Source organism: Argiope bruennichi, chromosome 4 (genome assembly GCF_947563725.1).
Source record: "Argiope bruennichi chromosome 4, qqArgBrue1.1, whole genome shotgun sequence".
NCBI classification, from domain to species: domain Eukaryota; kingdom Metazoa; phylum Arthropoda; class Arachnida; order Araneae; family Araneidae; genus Argiope; species Argiope bruennichi.
In genome coordinates this window covers 16,546,270-16,561,130 of record NC_079154.1, presented here as the reverse complement: position 1 = coordinate 16,561,130, position 14,861 = coordinate 16,546,270, and the positions used below count along the sequence as shown (strand labels likewise).

At 28.7% G+C, this 14,861-nt stretch overlaps 1 protein-coding gene across 5 annotated transcripts in view; it reads left to right on the top strand.

Moving 5' to 3' along the window:
* Window positions 1-14,861, top strand: part of LOC129966848 (prolactin-releasing peptide receptor-like) — a 207,805-nt gene that overhangs the window by 125,779 nt on the left and 67,165 nt on the right. The gene's annotated exons all lie outside the window — the stretch shown is intronic.

Here is a 14,861-nt window from a genome sequence, read left to right as displayed (position 1 = left end):
TATAAAGTGATAATGGTTTAGATTATCATATGATATTGTACAATATGATGCACTCGGCTTAAGAAAAGCTTAATATATTTTGCTTTCTTCTCGGCTTAATATATTTTGATTAACGTTTCCGGAATTTAAATTCAGAGAGATATCTTAAAACTTCCATTTTTATAAAGCTTCTTCACTCATATTTTTCTAACAAATGATAAAAAAAAAGCTCTTATATAATTATTTTGCTAAATAAATAGTTATTATATTTAGCTTGAATTTCAAGAATATTCTTTTTTGAAATAGAAAATAACTTATGGTTTATTCACTATTTGTGAATAAGATATCTTTTATTCCATTTTAGAAATATAAATTATGTTTGATTCTGTTTAAAGTAATCAGGGTTCTTTTTATATTCCTTTTTAAAATGGTTTCTTAAAATTCATGATGAAAACTATTAAAATAAATATTTTATAAAAATGCAAAAAAAAAATGAATTTATAGTAAATAAAATGTATGACATTTATGTTAAACTTTATTAATGTTAATTTATTAATGTTTATTAAACGTTAATTATGATAATCCTAAACTGAAATTCACATCAGTACCTGAATCTGCGAATGGATTAAAGTAAGTCATGATGCTCATTATTAAAATTTCCGTTGGATAAGGATATTCATACGAAGGAGAGTAATTATATTTTTGCTTAGTATGGGGATTTTTTAGGGACTTTCATAATTAATCAATATCAAAAAGCAAATTCAATGTCAAATTAATCATCGAATAAGAACATGTGAATTTCAGAATTTTTGAAGACACGAACAATTTTCTATTATCCAGAGTGACGGAATTTAAACAGGTTGTGGTATAACAGAACTGCAGGATAGAACAAAACCTCTTTTTGAGCACACACGTTGCTAAGTATTTAGTTCCGACTTTAGAAGCAAGGAAAAGTTCATTTTTTGACTAATGGGTCATGCTGCTTCGACTCTAGAATTATGCATATAATTGAATATATTCATAATTCATCTGCCGAAATCTTATATCAAACGACACCATATTCATACACCGAATGCAACAAATAAGATCTCATTGCCTTACAATTTTAATGTCTGTGGTACTAATTTTACTTGAACCAAAATTTTCATCAGATAAATAATAATAATATTTTCACAGATTTAGAGATGTTTCGCCAGACAAAACGTTAGAACTTTGTTCCCAAGCTCTAATACACCTTCTGCGTGTTTTGAAAAGATTGTAATTATTACAATGAAACTTTTGGAGCTGCATATTATGAGGAATATAGGGATCTGAGACGATTAAATTGCGCAGACAACTACTGAACAAGCATAAAGTATGCACGTGATAGCATAGTGGATATGTAATATCTTGAAATCTGAATATTTCTTATTCAGTAAGTGGAGAATCATGCTCAGAGTTTGAAAATGCTTACCATATAAAGTGCCTCATACACGCAAATTCCTCGCTTAAACGAAACTTTCATGTTTCTTACACGGATGATTTTAGATAATTCCTGTCTCTGAAAACTTCTGTGAAACTATTTTGTTCTTTATAGCCGAAGGACTTTGGGAACATGCTTATTTGTTGAATCTTGCAACTGAAAACCCCCGCACTCATCAAAAAATTCCGTTGCAAGAATCAAAAGTTGCACTGTTGCATAGCTTCACATTCTAATTAATAATTGGGTCTACCTTAACGAGAATATTGCCTGAAGATCTGTATGATGCTATGCAAATGGTGTTTGCTATGCAGCTATGAACTGGAGTTTTTTAATTGCAACTTTGCAGCAGGGAATTATTCCAGGAACCATGTCGTATGCTGGGCAGGAAACCACCCACCAAATAAGTTTACCTTCTTAAAACAATCTAAATTACTTTTGGAGACTGGAGATTATTCCAAACATTTTTGATCAGCTCTTTCTCTAGAACTAATCCCATTGACTTTTGGATCGGAAATTATTTAATAAACAAGGCTTTTTAAAGTGATAACACAAATTTAACTGCACTGAAATGCTAATTTCCTAGCATGTTTTAATGTACACGCGTATGAAATGAATGCTGCTATTGAACCTGCAGTGCAGCTTTTAGAGTTTTTAAAGCAAAACGGCGGCGAACGAATTGAACAAAACATGCAATTAAATTATGATTTAAAAATATAGTAAATGAATCTACGTTATTTTTCTTTTTCTTCAACGCATTATTTGAAAAAAAATATTTATCGATTAGGATTATTTTTGTCATATTACTGGTATTTAAAAACTGCCCATTTTCTATTAAAAAAGACAGATGTATGTACTTTTAAGAAATAAATATTTCAATAGCACATCAGTGCCATTTTCTTTCAGTCGCTAAAAATGTAACTTTATTTCCTTTAGAAATCAATTCCTTACTCATAAGAGTATAAATATAAATATTCATTGTTCCTTATAAATTTTGAACAAAATGAGCCTAAACACTTCTTTTTAAATGGAATCGCTGTTGTGTTTATATCTCATTGAATGAAATATAAAATAAATGGCCAAACCTACCTCTCATTTTCGGAAATGTTTTTATTAACCAGAAAAATACTGCTTTTAAGAAGCAACTTCTCGTCCATGAAGAAATTCCGCCAAGTTAATTGCTTCTCTGACATTAAGGACTCATAATAAAAAAAAGTTTTTCAAAGAGTGAAAAACAAAACGAACAATTCCTTCCTGTAACGCTTCAGCAGTTAGCTTAGCGGGTAATTTTCTGAAGAAAGTTTTAGCTGTACAACTTAATGTTAACTGGATAAATTCAATCTTGGCATTTATATTTGTGGGTGTTTTGTAGGTAACTTATACGATATGAATCGCTGCTTATTTTCCACAGTATTTATTTTCCTGTATATAACTGATAAAAATTTTAACTAATATAATGAATAGTACATTATGAAAAGGCCCAGTTTTTTAAAAACTCTTTTTTTACTTACAAAGAAAGGTTTTCTTCCATCACAGTAAAAACTTTTGAAAGCTTTTACATGATAATTGAGTTATTGAATAAAGAGTATATTGCTTTTGTATATAATTAGAATTTATCTATATGAACGTCAGATGTTTCTTGTATTCTTTAATTAGCCGCCTATAGTGATTAGCTTGTTTGCCTTGAATATAAATTATGTTAATTTATAGTTTTTTTTTTTTGTATTCCATAATTTTTATGATTCCCTCAAAAAAGGATTTTTAAGCAGCAAATGATGATCGAAAACGGAGCAGTATTATTTTAAGACCTTTGTTTATTTCTACATAAATATCCCTAATGGAGTTTAATCCCATTGCATCATACTTTCTTCAAGCATATGTTTCCTGTCGTTTACTTGAACATTGCCATTCGTGGCATATTGTAACTTCACTTTCTTATTCGCGATGTAAGCTGACCTGAATAATAAAATAATAATACATAAAATAAAATAATATACAAATAATTTTTATATAGTTTTCTTTCAATGAAATATGTCCTCTTTTCCTAAACTTAATATATATTGATTTTAATTTATAGCTAATAGTTTTTTTTAAGTAATTTGGAAAATTAAAGAGGATGCAAAAGTAATCATTCTTCATTAATTTATTTCATGTTTATCTCTAGATGTGTATATTGTATATTGTTTGCATAAACAGTCAATAAGAAATTTTATATAATCAATGAATTAGTTAATCACATAATTTTAATCAAACAAAACTGTTTATGTTTGAATAAAGAAGAGGTAAGAAGAGATTTGGTTAAAAAAGAGACAGTTATATTCTTTTCCTATTTAAGACACATTCAATGAGTATCAATAGGGCTTTTATATTTTTATCGAATGAAGCTAATCAGCAGACTTCGTAGTCTATGATCAAAAGATTTTGAAATCTAATTAATTAAATTCGCATTTATTTACTTTTTATACTTAGTTTAGTCGAGTTATATTGAAATTGTCCTCTCCAGTTATGTTTAGCGAATGTTCAGCAGGAGCTTAGGTACATTGTTAATTAATATTAAGTGTACCCTGCTTTCCAGCTTCATCCAAGAAAATGAATACTAATTAGAGCTGTTTTCGCATTAATAGTTGTTGAGAAGTGGTTTCAGCGAAAAATACAGTGTTATGTAACGTAACTGAACATAGACAAATGAAATAAACTGAAGCTATATATATATATATATATATATATATATATATATATATATATATATATATATATATATATATATATATATATATATATATATATATATATATATATATATATATATATATATATATATATATATATATATATATATATATAAGATACTTTTTTTCTCACATTCGAGGAAATCGACACTGAAATTTAAAATGGATTTTTTTTATATGTACTTATAATTATCACCTTCACTATTACAGTTTAATTATTTCTTTTTTTTATGTTTGTGATTATAGTTTTACCTTTTGTTGATAATTTATTTGCGAATTTCTTTTGTAATATTATTTATTCAAAGTATACTTTACTTTGCTTTACTTTGGATCTAACTGTAGGGTCAAATCTTAAATTGTGAGTAAATTGTCTTAATTTTTGTTATGATAAATTAGATGAAGAATCACGAATCGACCCCATTACTCAAGATATGATATATATATATATATATATATATATATATATATATATATATATATATATATATATATATATATATATATATATATATATATATATATATATATATACACTGAGTGGTCAAATTATTATGACCACCTCTTCATTCAATACAGTGTTGGAGCACCTTTAGCCTGTAATACTGCTCGCTTTCTTCTTGGCATAGATTGTGTGAGATGTTGGTAAGTAGTAGAAGGAATTTGACCACATATCCGATGAACTGCACTTTCCAGTTCTTCCAGATTGAATAGCATTTGATCCAGCTGTGTGATGTCCCGTTCGATCTGACCTCTCAATTTTTCAATTAGATTGAGATCTGGTGATTGTGCAGGCCAACAAATTCAGGTAAAGTCACGTCATGTTCTTAGAACCGTCTGACGGCAATACCAGCTGTATGATAATAAACATTGTCTTGCTGAAAATATCCATCCCCTGCAGGGTACAGCAAACATAACAGGATGTACTTGATCTACGAGAACACTTAAATACCGTTGGACATTCAGACATTGTTTCACAGTAATCAAAGGACTATGCAATGCCACGAAAACATCCCTCAAACTATAATATTACATCCACCAGCTTGAAGTGTTGTGGCAATGCAGTTGGGGTCCATGCTTTCGTGCTGTTTTCGTCATATCCGAACCCTGCCATCTGCATGGTGTAATTGAAAACGCGATTAATCAGCCCACATGACTCTTTTCCAGTCATCTATTGTCCAATCCTTATGCGCCTTTGCAAGCTGGATACGTCTGATCTTTTTGAAGGCTGATAGCAGAGCCTTTAGAACAGGCCGTCGGCTCCCATAGCCTATGCGGTGTAATGTGCGCCGCATAGTTCATTAATAGATTCCCCTCTATTTGACGTATTGTTGTTCTTCTGATGGAATGGACAACTCTGGCAAGTCTCCTTTCAGCGAGCATTCAGTAGCATGTGACAACCACAAGCCTGACGTAGAGACCCGGTGTTCTGCTTTGTAGTCCACTCTCTGCAGACATTAATAGCTGCTGCTATCGAACACTTAACAAGAGCAGCCGTTTTGCTGATAATGGTTCCGACTCTTTAAGCGCCTACAATCATACCGCGTTCAACCACAGTTAAGTCGCATTCTTTGCCCATATTTCCGCCCGTAACACAGTGCAATAATTAGTTATACACACATATATATATATATGTGTGTGTGTGTGTGTGTGTGTATGTGTGTGTGCGTGTAAGAGAGAGAGAGAGAGATTAAAATAAGAGGGGGAATAGAATAGAAATAGAATGCGTATGAAAAAGTTTTTTTTATGCTTTTTCGTCACGTGATAGTGATGATAAAAAAAACTCAATGATCTAATGTATGTAGATATTTATTGATCCAACTGAAATTTTTAAAGAAATGATTAAATAGAACCAGGATTTTTTGGTATGTCTTTTCTATATCACTTCTTGTCTCGACGAGCTGCCATACGTTTTCAAAGATAAAGGCAGTATAAAAATAAATAAAATTTCAGAGATCTTAATGTCATCCATAGCTTTGTTTCGGAGGTGTGGTAAGCGTAAGGTATGGAATGTGTTGCAAGCAACACGGTGAATGTCCTGCCAGATGTACACAGTCTGTATCATATTATGAACAAAACTGTCTTTCTGACAAAAAGGAAACTTAACATTACTGTTCATCATGTGGTAAATCTTATTGATAGAGTGCAATGTTCTATGAAAATTTGTAGGCAGGCGTTGTGCAACAGATATATGTTGCTTATTTGCTATGGTCTTTGTGATTATCGCTGTAGAGAATAGAATTGGGATTACAAACTATTCTGAGATGAGAGTAAATTCAGCCTCTCATTGGAATATATATGACATGCGGTATTATGGGCCAACACCACGATCAAAGGCAGAGAGTTATATGTGATTACGAATGAACTATGACTGACAAAATATAAAATGAAAATTTGTAATGTCACAATTTTACATTGTGTTGTTGATGATATAATTGTTTTCATAGACGACCTCACACCATGTCATGAAATTTTAGTTATTCGGGATTCCTTAGACAATGAAAATATAAAACACATCATATGGCTAACAAATTGAAGACATCGAAACCCTACTGAATATGTGTGATCAAAAATGTCCTTCAACAAGCATGTATACTTTCATTTATATACTGACAAAGGAATTTGATAAATTACAAAAACAGTAGATATTGTGGTGGAAAACATGATATGATATTGGATCTGCTATAATGCTGCATGCATTTTACAGATTATCTATCATTACTTATAGTTTTGAACTTACACTGAACTTTGAGATGACGCGAGGTGGCGCAATATGACATTATCAGTATGAGAGTAGACAGTAAAAAGCTCTAAAATTTCGTTATAAAAAATATTGCAACTGTTTGCGAGATACACGAAATAGATAAATTTATATACAAGATTTGCTCGTTTAAAGCTATAAGATTTTTACTGACACTCGGATGTTTAAGTTCCGTTTGAAATGGTGGCGCCATTTCTTGAACTCCAATAATTAGTTATAAAAAATGTGTGTGTGTTTGTGTGTGTGTGAAAAATCGAGTTTCTTCAGGAAATACATCTATATAGATAATCTAAGAAAGCAACACCTTATCTAAATATAAAATTTCATAAAAATCGTTAAAGATTTTTCCAAAATACGTGAAATAAATATATATATACGAGATCGCTCGTTTAAATTTATATATATATATATATATATATATATATATATATATATATATATATATATATATATATATATATATATATATATATATATATATATATATATATATATATATATATATATATATATATATATATATATATATATATATATATATATATATATAGGGAGAGAGAGAGAGAGTGAGAGAGAGATAGTTACGAAAAGCGGATAATATACCTCGTATACCAATTTACGAAACAAAAATGCATTCTTCATTTTTTGAACACTTTAAATTCCAGCAGAAATCATGAGTTACATAAATCATAGAACATAAATTTCCCCACAGGTGTAATAATCATCCATCTTATGTCAATACAAAGAATAATCTATTTCTATATTTATCCACCCAAGAATAAGACAAGAATTTCAACATGAAAATACAAATGCATTTGAATAAAAGCAAAGTGCTTGAGTAAGACATATATTAGATTAAAAAAATCTGTAAGAACAGAGTGCAAATTGAATTGCATTTCTTCAAATAAAAAAATAAAAAATTGAAGCACTCCCTGCAATGGGAAATGAATAGGTCTAATTTTAGATGCCATCAGGAAATGAAGAGACAGACTGTGTGCTGTTATTTCTAGAGAAACTAATATCGAATTCAGAATAATACTAAAATGCAGACGATATCGTCTCGCCAGAGTATTAGATGGGTTGTTCCTTCCGTGTTTTAAAGTCTGTTTCATACACAAAATGATTTCAATTTTCTTCTTTCTTTCTTTTCATAGGAAAACGAAATCATTTTACTTCTCTATTTCTTTCCATGGGGAAATGAAATTTTTCATATGTGCAAATGCATGTTTAAATGGAAGTGTGTTTTACATATTTTTAAAATTTCTCAAACTCCTTTATATATACATGATTATACAATAGTTTTCTTCTTTTGTTTCTATATAGCAATGGATTCTCTTACAAGGAAATGAACACTACTTCTAATATTTTAAGCTGCACTCGTGTTTTTAATCACACTCTAAAGCACGCTAAATCCATTCTACGCAACAAATCCAGATTATTCATAGAGATAAAAATAATTCCATCTATATTTACATCTTATTGATTGTTGGTGTAGCTTCCCCAACTAAATGTTCGATACTGTAATCACCAGACTGAGGATACAGTCACTAAAATCATTAGATGGAGATAATTCACATACTAAAATTTTCTTACTGGATAAATTTTTACATAGAACTACATTTGCATTTGTATAGTTTATCACAGTTATTGATGGCTTTATATATATATATATCATAGTTGATCTTGTATATACTGTTTTTATTCTTTTTCTATCTTCCTTGCATTCTTTGCCACATTTAAAAAAATTAATCAGAAATTACTAATAGTTTGAACTTATTTTAATTGTATTTTTCTGTAGAAATAACTTAAATATACTTAATATGACCAGAATATATAGAAAGAAATAAAGGTTTCACCTAAAATTTAGTTACAATAATTTATTTTAGCAAATCTGAAATTCATATCTGAACCTGTCACCATGAAATAATATTGCTATTTCAAATTCATTTGAATTTGATAATAACAAATATGGTATGCTTGATATTTCATTTATGATAGAAAATATAAACAAGAAAAAAAAAGAGAGAGAATTAGAAAATGCCACTCATGTACAGTTTGGCATTAAATTGTACATGAGTACATTTTAATGCCCAACAGAATACTTGATAAATGCGTGAGGAAAATTCTGATTCATTTTATTTTTGACATCATAATTAAGTTCAATTGAATAGAAGGTAATTCACAATATTTGCATGAAGGATTTTTACATTTAGTTGCAATTAGGAATTGCAATACCGAGTACCGGGATTTTGAAACTTTTGTACAATTTTGTAATACCGGTATTCACAAGTTTAAATACCGTTTTTTCGGTATTTACTAGAAAATTTTAAAACTGTCTTAACTGTATGTTCAGGGATCTCCAACATAGTAAAATAGTATACGTTTTTGTTTTTATGTCTCCCTGACTGGCGAAATTAAAAAGATTGTGAATGGAAGGTTGCATCATACAGAAGTGATAAAATATAGTTTCACAACGGATTGTAAAACCCTCCGCGCTTTTGCTCATGCATTAGGATGGGTTTAATTCGACAAAATAGGGGAGAGAGGAAAGATGAAAGGAGATGTTTAAGATAAAAGAGGGAGATGTCGGAGAGATTCTAATTCATTATCAGCTAATGCCACAATAAATTTCATATTGCCGTCACTGAAAGAACAACACACATCACTGTCTGAAGAATTATATATGACATTGAAAAATCGCACAGAGGAAAGGCATACCGAAATAGAAAATATCTTACGGTATTTATATAATTATAATGATTTTAAAAAGGAAAATCAAAAAGAAGAAATGAGACTAACCAATTCAAATCTGATCAAGTTTATAGTAAATTTTCTTAAAATTTTTACCCCCCCTTACCTATCCACATTCAGAAGAATTCGGTACAGTTATTGAAGATTATGATGATACTAATGTTGATAGTGAAAAGGAATTTTCTCTTCAATAAAAATTAGAATTAGCGATAAATAAAAAAAAAAAATCAACAAACCAAAATACAATACAGAAATCAGCTATATCCAAAACCATCGGACGAGAAATCGATTTATTTGAAGATGAGGGATTTAGAGGTAAAGACTTAGAAAAAGTATATCGCGCATTGCTAACAGTACCACCCACTAGCGTAGATGCCGAAAGAGCGTTTTCGAAAGCTGGTAATTTTTGAGCAAAATTATGTTCCACGGTTAATGACAGTAGAGTTGATGCGTTACGTTTTTTAAGATCACATTTCAAAAATTTGTAATAGTGCCACAGACTGAAAAGTGACATTTACACTTTTTTGTGATTTAAATAAATAAGATGTTCCTTTATTTTTTGGGATTATTTATATACTGTTATAATTTATAGGTTACAAATTATTTTTTGTAATACTTACAGTTTCTGATGAAACTGGCAAATAAAACAAAGAAACACCTGTGTTTTCTTTCTTTTTCTAAAATTTCAACTACCGGTATTAAGATCTAAAAAATACCGAATACCGATATTGAACTTTTGGTCCGATATTGCAATCCCAAGTTGAAGTTAGGAAAAATAAGTTATAACAGATATAATACTGGACAATAAAGTGGTGTTTGATTAAGTCTATTTAAACATTATTCTTTATTTAAGATATGATATAAATATATGAAATAAATTCATGTATATTTTTATTTTATAAAGAACATGCTCTCAAGCATCTTGCTTTGAAAAATTCCTTCAGTATTCCAAACTTAATCACGAATTAATTTTTCTTTACATTTATCAATCTCATCTTAGGAAAAGATGATTATTTAAATTCCTTTTTAGACCTTCTTTTCCCCTCTTCAAAGCAGTGATTGAGGTAAATAAGATTTTTCAATTTTGAAAAAGTTACTGTGAGGTGACAGACATACACATTCACAAATATATATTTTAAGCCCATAGACTTCCACATTCTATCACCTAAATAAATCACCTTTTGAATTATATTATTAATAACAAATTTGAGGAATCATTTTTAAATTTAAAAAATCAAAAGTAATTTTAATGGAAAATAATATTTGCTTTTCTTATTTTTGGAGTTTTATTTGGGGCATTAAGGAAATAATTTTTACAAATTTACACAAAAATATAATCATTTATTATGATTTAAATTAACTATTTTGAACGTCGTGCATTAGCATTAAATTAATGATTAACGTTATGTAAGTGATCCCTAAGTTGATTGCATTCTAAACTTTCATGTGTTAACTTTATTGAAAACTAAGTCTTTCTTTTAAATATCGAAAATTAATAAAATTATATATTTAAGTATGTTTCTTATTTAAATACTGTCTGTTGCAGATTATATTTAAACATAATTAAATTAAATTCGTATTAAAATGAAATTTATTAGTTATAGTTTTATCAAATTTGAAAATAAAATTATTTTTTGCATGTTTTCTGTTCTTGAATAATTTCAAAAATTTTGAAATCTTGTTAAAAACCAATTTTATTTTCATTCATCCTTTTTTATTATCTTGTTCGACATTGCATTCGAAAAGTAATAATTCCCAAATAGAAGCGCATTCGTTTTCATACTGCTGAAAATGTCAGCCTGTATCCATTTCAGTGACAAAGACCGCTACTTATTTCGTACAAATTGACAGTTATTATCCGAATCGTTCGTGTTTTGTATTGTAATGGGGCCATATGCCGTCTGGATGTACTCGGATTCCAGCGCAATTAAGGACTTTATGGTCAGCGAATTGTTATTTAGGGAATGTCTAGAAGTTACCGGAATTATCATCTTGCCATTCTGTACACTATATAAGAAACAATTTATTGATTTTTGCCTTATTACCAAATAATATGCTAAGCCTTTAAAAATATATTGTCAGTATTTGGTACTTTTTTCTAAAATTATTTTTAATACTTTTGATGCAATTATTGCCAATAATATAAAAAAATAGTCTTAACAATTAAATCAATATCATAAAAAATAAAAATCACCAATTTCCAGGATATATGTATCCACTAAAATATACTGAAAGTATTTCTAGAGAACAATATTCTGCTAAATAAATAGTTTTTGCATGTCTTGTATACAATTAAATGAATTGCAAAAAAAATGCTTTAAAAATAAAAATTATTTTTATATTAGATGTAAAAATCTATAAATATACCAGTTACACTATTTACTAATTTAAATACCATCTGGAATCAATACATTTTCAATCAAACATTTTAACTGTTATTATTATGATTTATTTTCAAAGCAGAAACATTCAATAGGAGTTGCTATTTAATAAGGTATCAAAATTGTAAATACTATACAATTTAAGTTTTTATTTTAAAGGCAATTAAATAATATAAATAGAAGAAAAATATTCCGTAATTATGGCTTTAAAAATAATCTACGGATATTGATGGCAACATGATAATCGAAATCCAACACTGACTGTTCAAATCCAAATTTTAGATAGTTATTTTTTTTCTCTCTCATTTGTTATATCGAGATATTGATTCTTCCAATGTTTTCGTTATTTGGCACAACTTTACACTAGCTCTTTTTTTTATTCAGCTTTAAAGTAATTAGAGTTAAAATATACTAGCAAAATTAAACTTTTGAAAATGTAGCATCATCGGTGAAAACTACAGATTTTAGAAAAATTGTTATTTTGTAAGTATGCATAAAAACAGTATTTGCTGTTTTCCATCATTTAAAGAATATTCTAATTGGAATTAATTGCTTTAATTAATTGTAAAATAATTTTTTGAGATACGTATTAAGCATTTAAAAAGCATTATGGAGAGAAACATATAAGAAAAATCTATCAAATGTGATTTAGAATTGAAATAGGAGAGAGTGCTGTTCATTTGGCCGATTATAACTTTGGACAATTCTATTTGTCTGTACCAGCAATCGGCAGGTTTGAAAGTTTTTTTCATCAGTACAAATACTCACCACCAATTATTTAATTTAACTTGATGATAGTTTAAAGAAATGTTTCCTGTGATAAATAAAGATATTTATCAGATTTCAATAGTAGTATTACAAATAAGGCTTTTTGCCTCATGTCACATTTTGATACAGTTAAAAATATTAGTGTATGTATATTAATATTTTTAATATTGCAGAATAATATCTTATTTTGTACAAACTCTGATTTTCTTTTATTCCTGATTGAAAATTATTTAATTAGTTATAGAGATTTAAACAGGAAAATTGCGCCATTGCTGCACCATTTTACCTCCGTTCTCTGTTTCTTTGACCAGGTCAGAAGGCGATATTTTTTATTTAGAGAAAGCTAGTTATAATTCATCGTTAATCGCCTTTTTCAAATTGGGATGAAGATACAAATTTTTGTATGGCATCTTGATTTATACGTAATTAAATATAGTTGTGAACCTTAAGTATTTTTTAAGTATACTCACTTCATTTCTGAGCTTACACTTTACAAAATTTATTCATATTTCTGACAAACATATTTCTGAATTTTATGATTCTATCAATAATTTGATACATTATATTTCTCAATATTTTAATTCTATGTGATTTATTTTTTAAAAATTATTTTGAATTAATGATTATTACATTAGTTTTGGATTTTTATATTACTTTTCCATCTTTAGAGTACTTCACATAGCTACTTTTCATCAATTAAGTAACTTATCGATCATGCAGGATCAAGTCCCGAAGACCTACACTATTACTCCTTAACAATCCCTCCTAATCATTCCTATTATTGAGATAGTAAAAAAAGGGAATTTTCACGATCATTCTTTCTCATAATAATCATTGAATTCATCCACCTTACATGATGTATATGGTCGATTCAAAACTTATTACAACCATGTAATGAACAACTGGATGTAAATACTAAGTAATAGTTGTAAATTGCAATGATATACCATGTGGCTTTATTAGCTTACTAAATCTATGTCTCAAAATAATATTATGGATGAGTGAATGTTATAGACTTTGATCCCTTTAATTAATTTTTTTAATCTCATGATGAGTTCCTACTTTCATCTGTAACTGATAGGTCAATAACTCAGCCCCATTTTTATGCATAATTCAGTCTTTGCAAATTTATCAATACATGTTCTGATTCAAATTCCTTTCAGTCTAAAATATACCTACCGGATAATCTTAAAACTTTGTAGGACATGAAGTAAACAATTGTCAGTTTTTTTACAAACTGTTTGAAAGCTTAAAAGTGTTTGGATTTCTGTTGTTGTGGAACGTAAATTCGAAGGAATATTGAGAATTTCGAGGAGATTTTTTTTAAGTGATGGTTTGCTGTTTGTTTAACAGGAAGATAAGTAAACGAGAAGATGGAGGAAAGTGAGTGAGTGACCACTTTGTGGCTGGGGGCCAACTGCCAATCCATCAGTGTTATGGACGGGTTATGCTAAATATAGCAGTTGGCACAACAAATCAGCTTCATTCAGTGGTGATAGGGTGGTCGGTTGTACACAAGAAAAGAAAGAGTTCTAAATATACCATTGATCTCCTTAGTTATATCACCTGAAAATGTGATACCTTTCCCAAAAACTCATCCAAAAATAGGAAAAGGGAAATAATTGAACAAATTAAATAAAAAAATTTAGCCTTACATTATAAGTAAAATCGCGAAACTAAGCAGAGCTGAAATCAGCATTCTCAATAGTATTCTAAATTGCCTACAAAGTTTACAAAACAGTTATTGAAAATCGATCAAAATTATATCATTCGCCCCTGCATATAATGATTAAAATATTATAATAAGAAACATTCAGAAATCAAGCAATAAGAATATAATTGTTTGAACAAATATAAAAATGGAAATTTTTTTAATAAAACACTTGACAATTATAAAAGAGGAAATATGATTTCGTTGAAATAAAATAAAATCAACAATTTAAAAAAAAAGAAAAAAAAATCCTCATAAATTATAAACAATGTTTCTTAAAAATTTTAATTCAAAATTCCCTAAAGCTTTTTCTCGGTAGATTTAG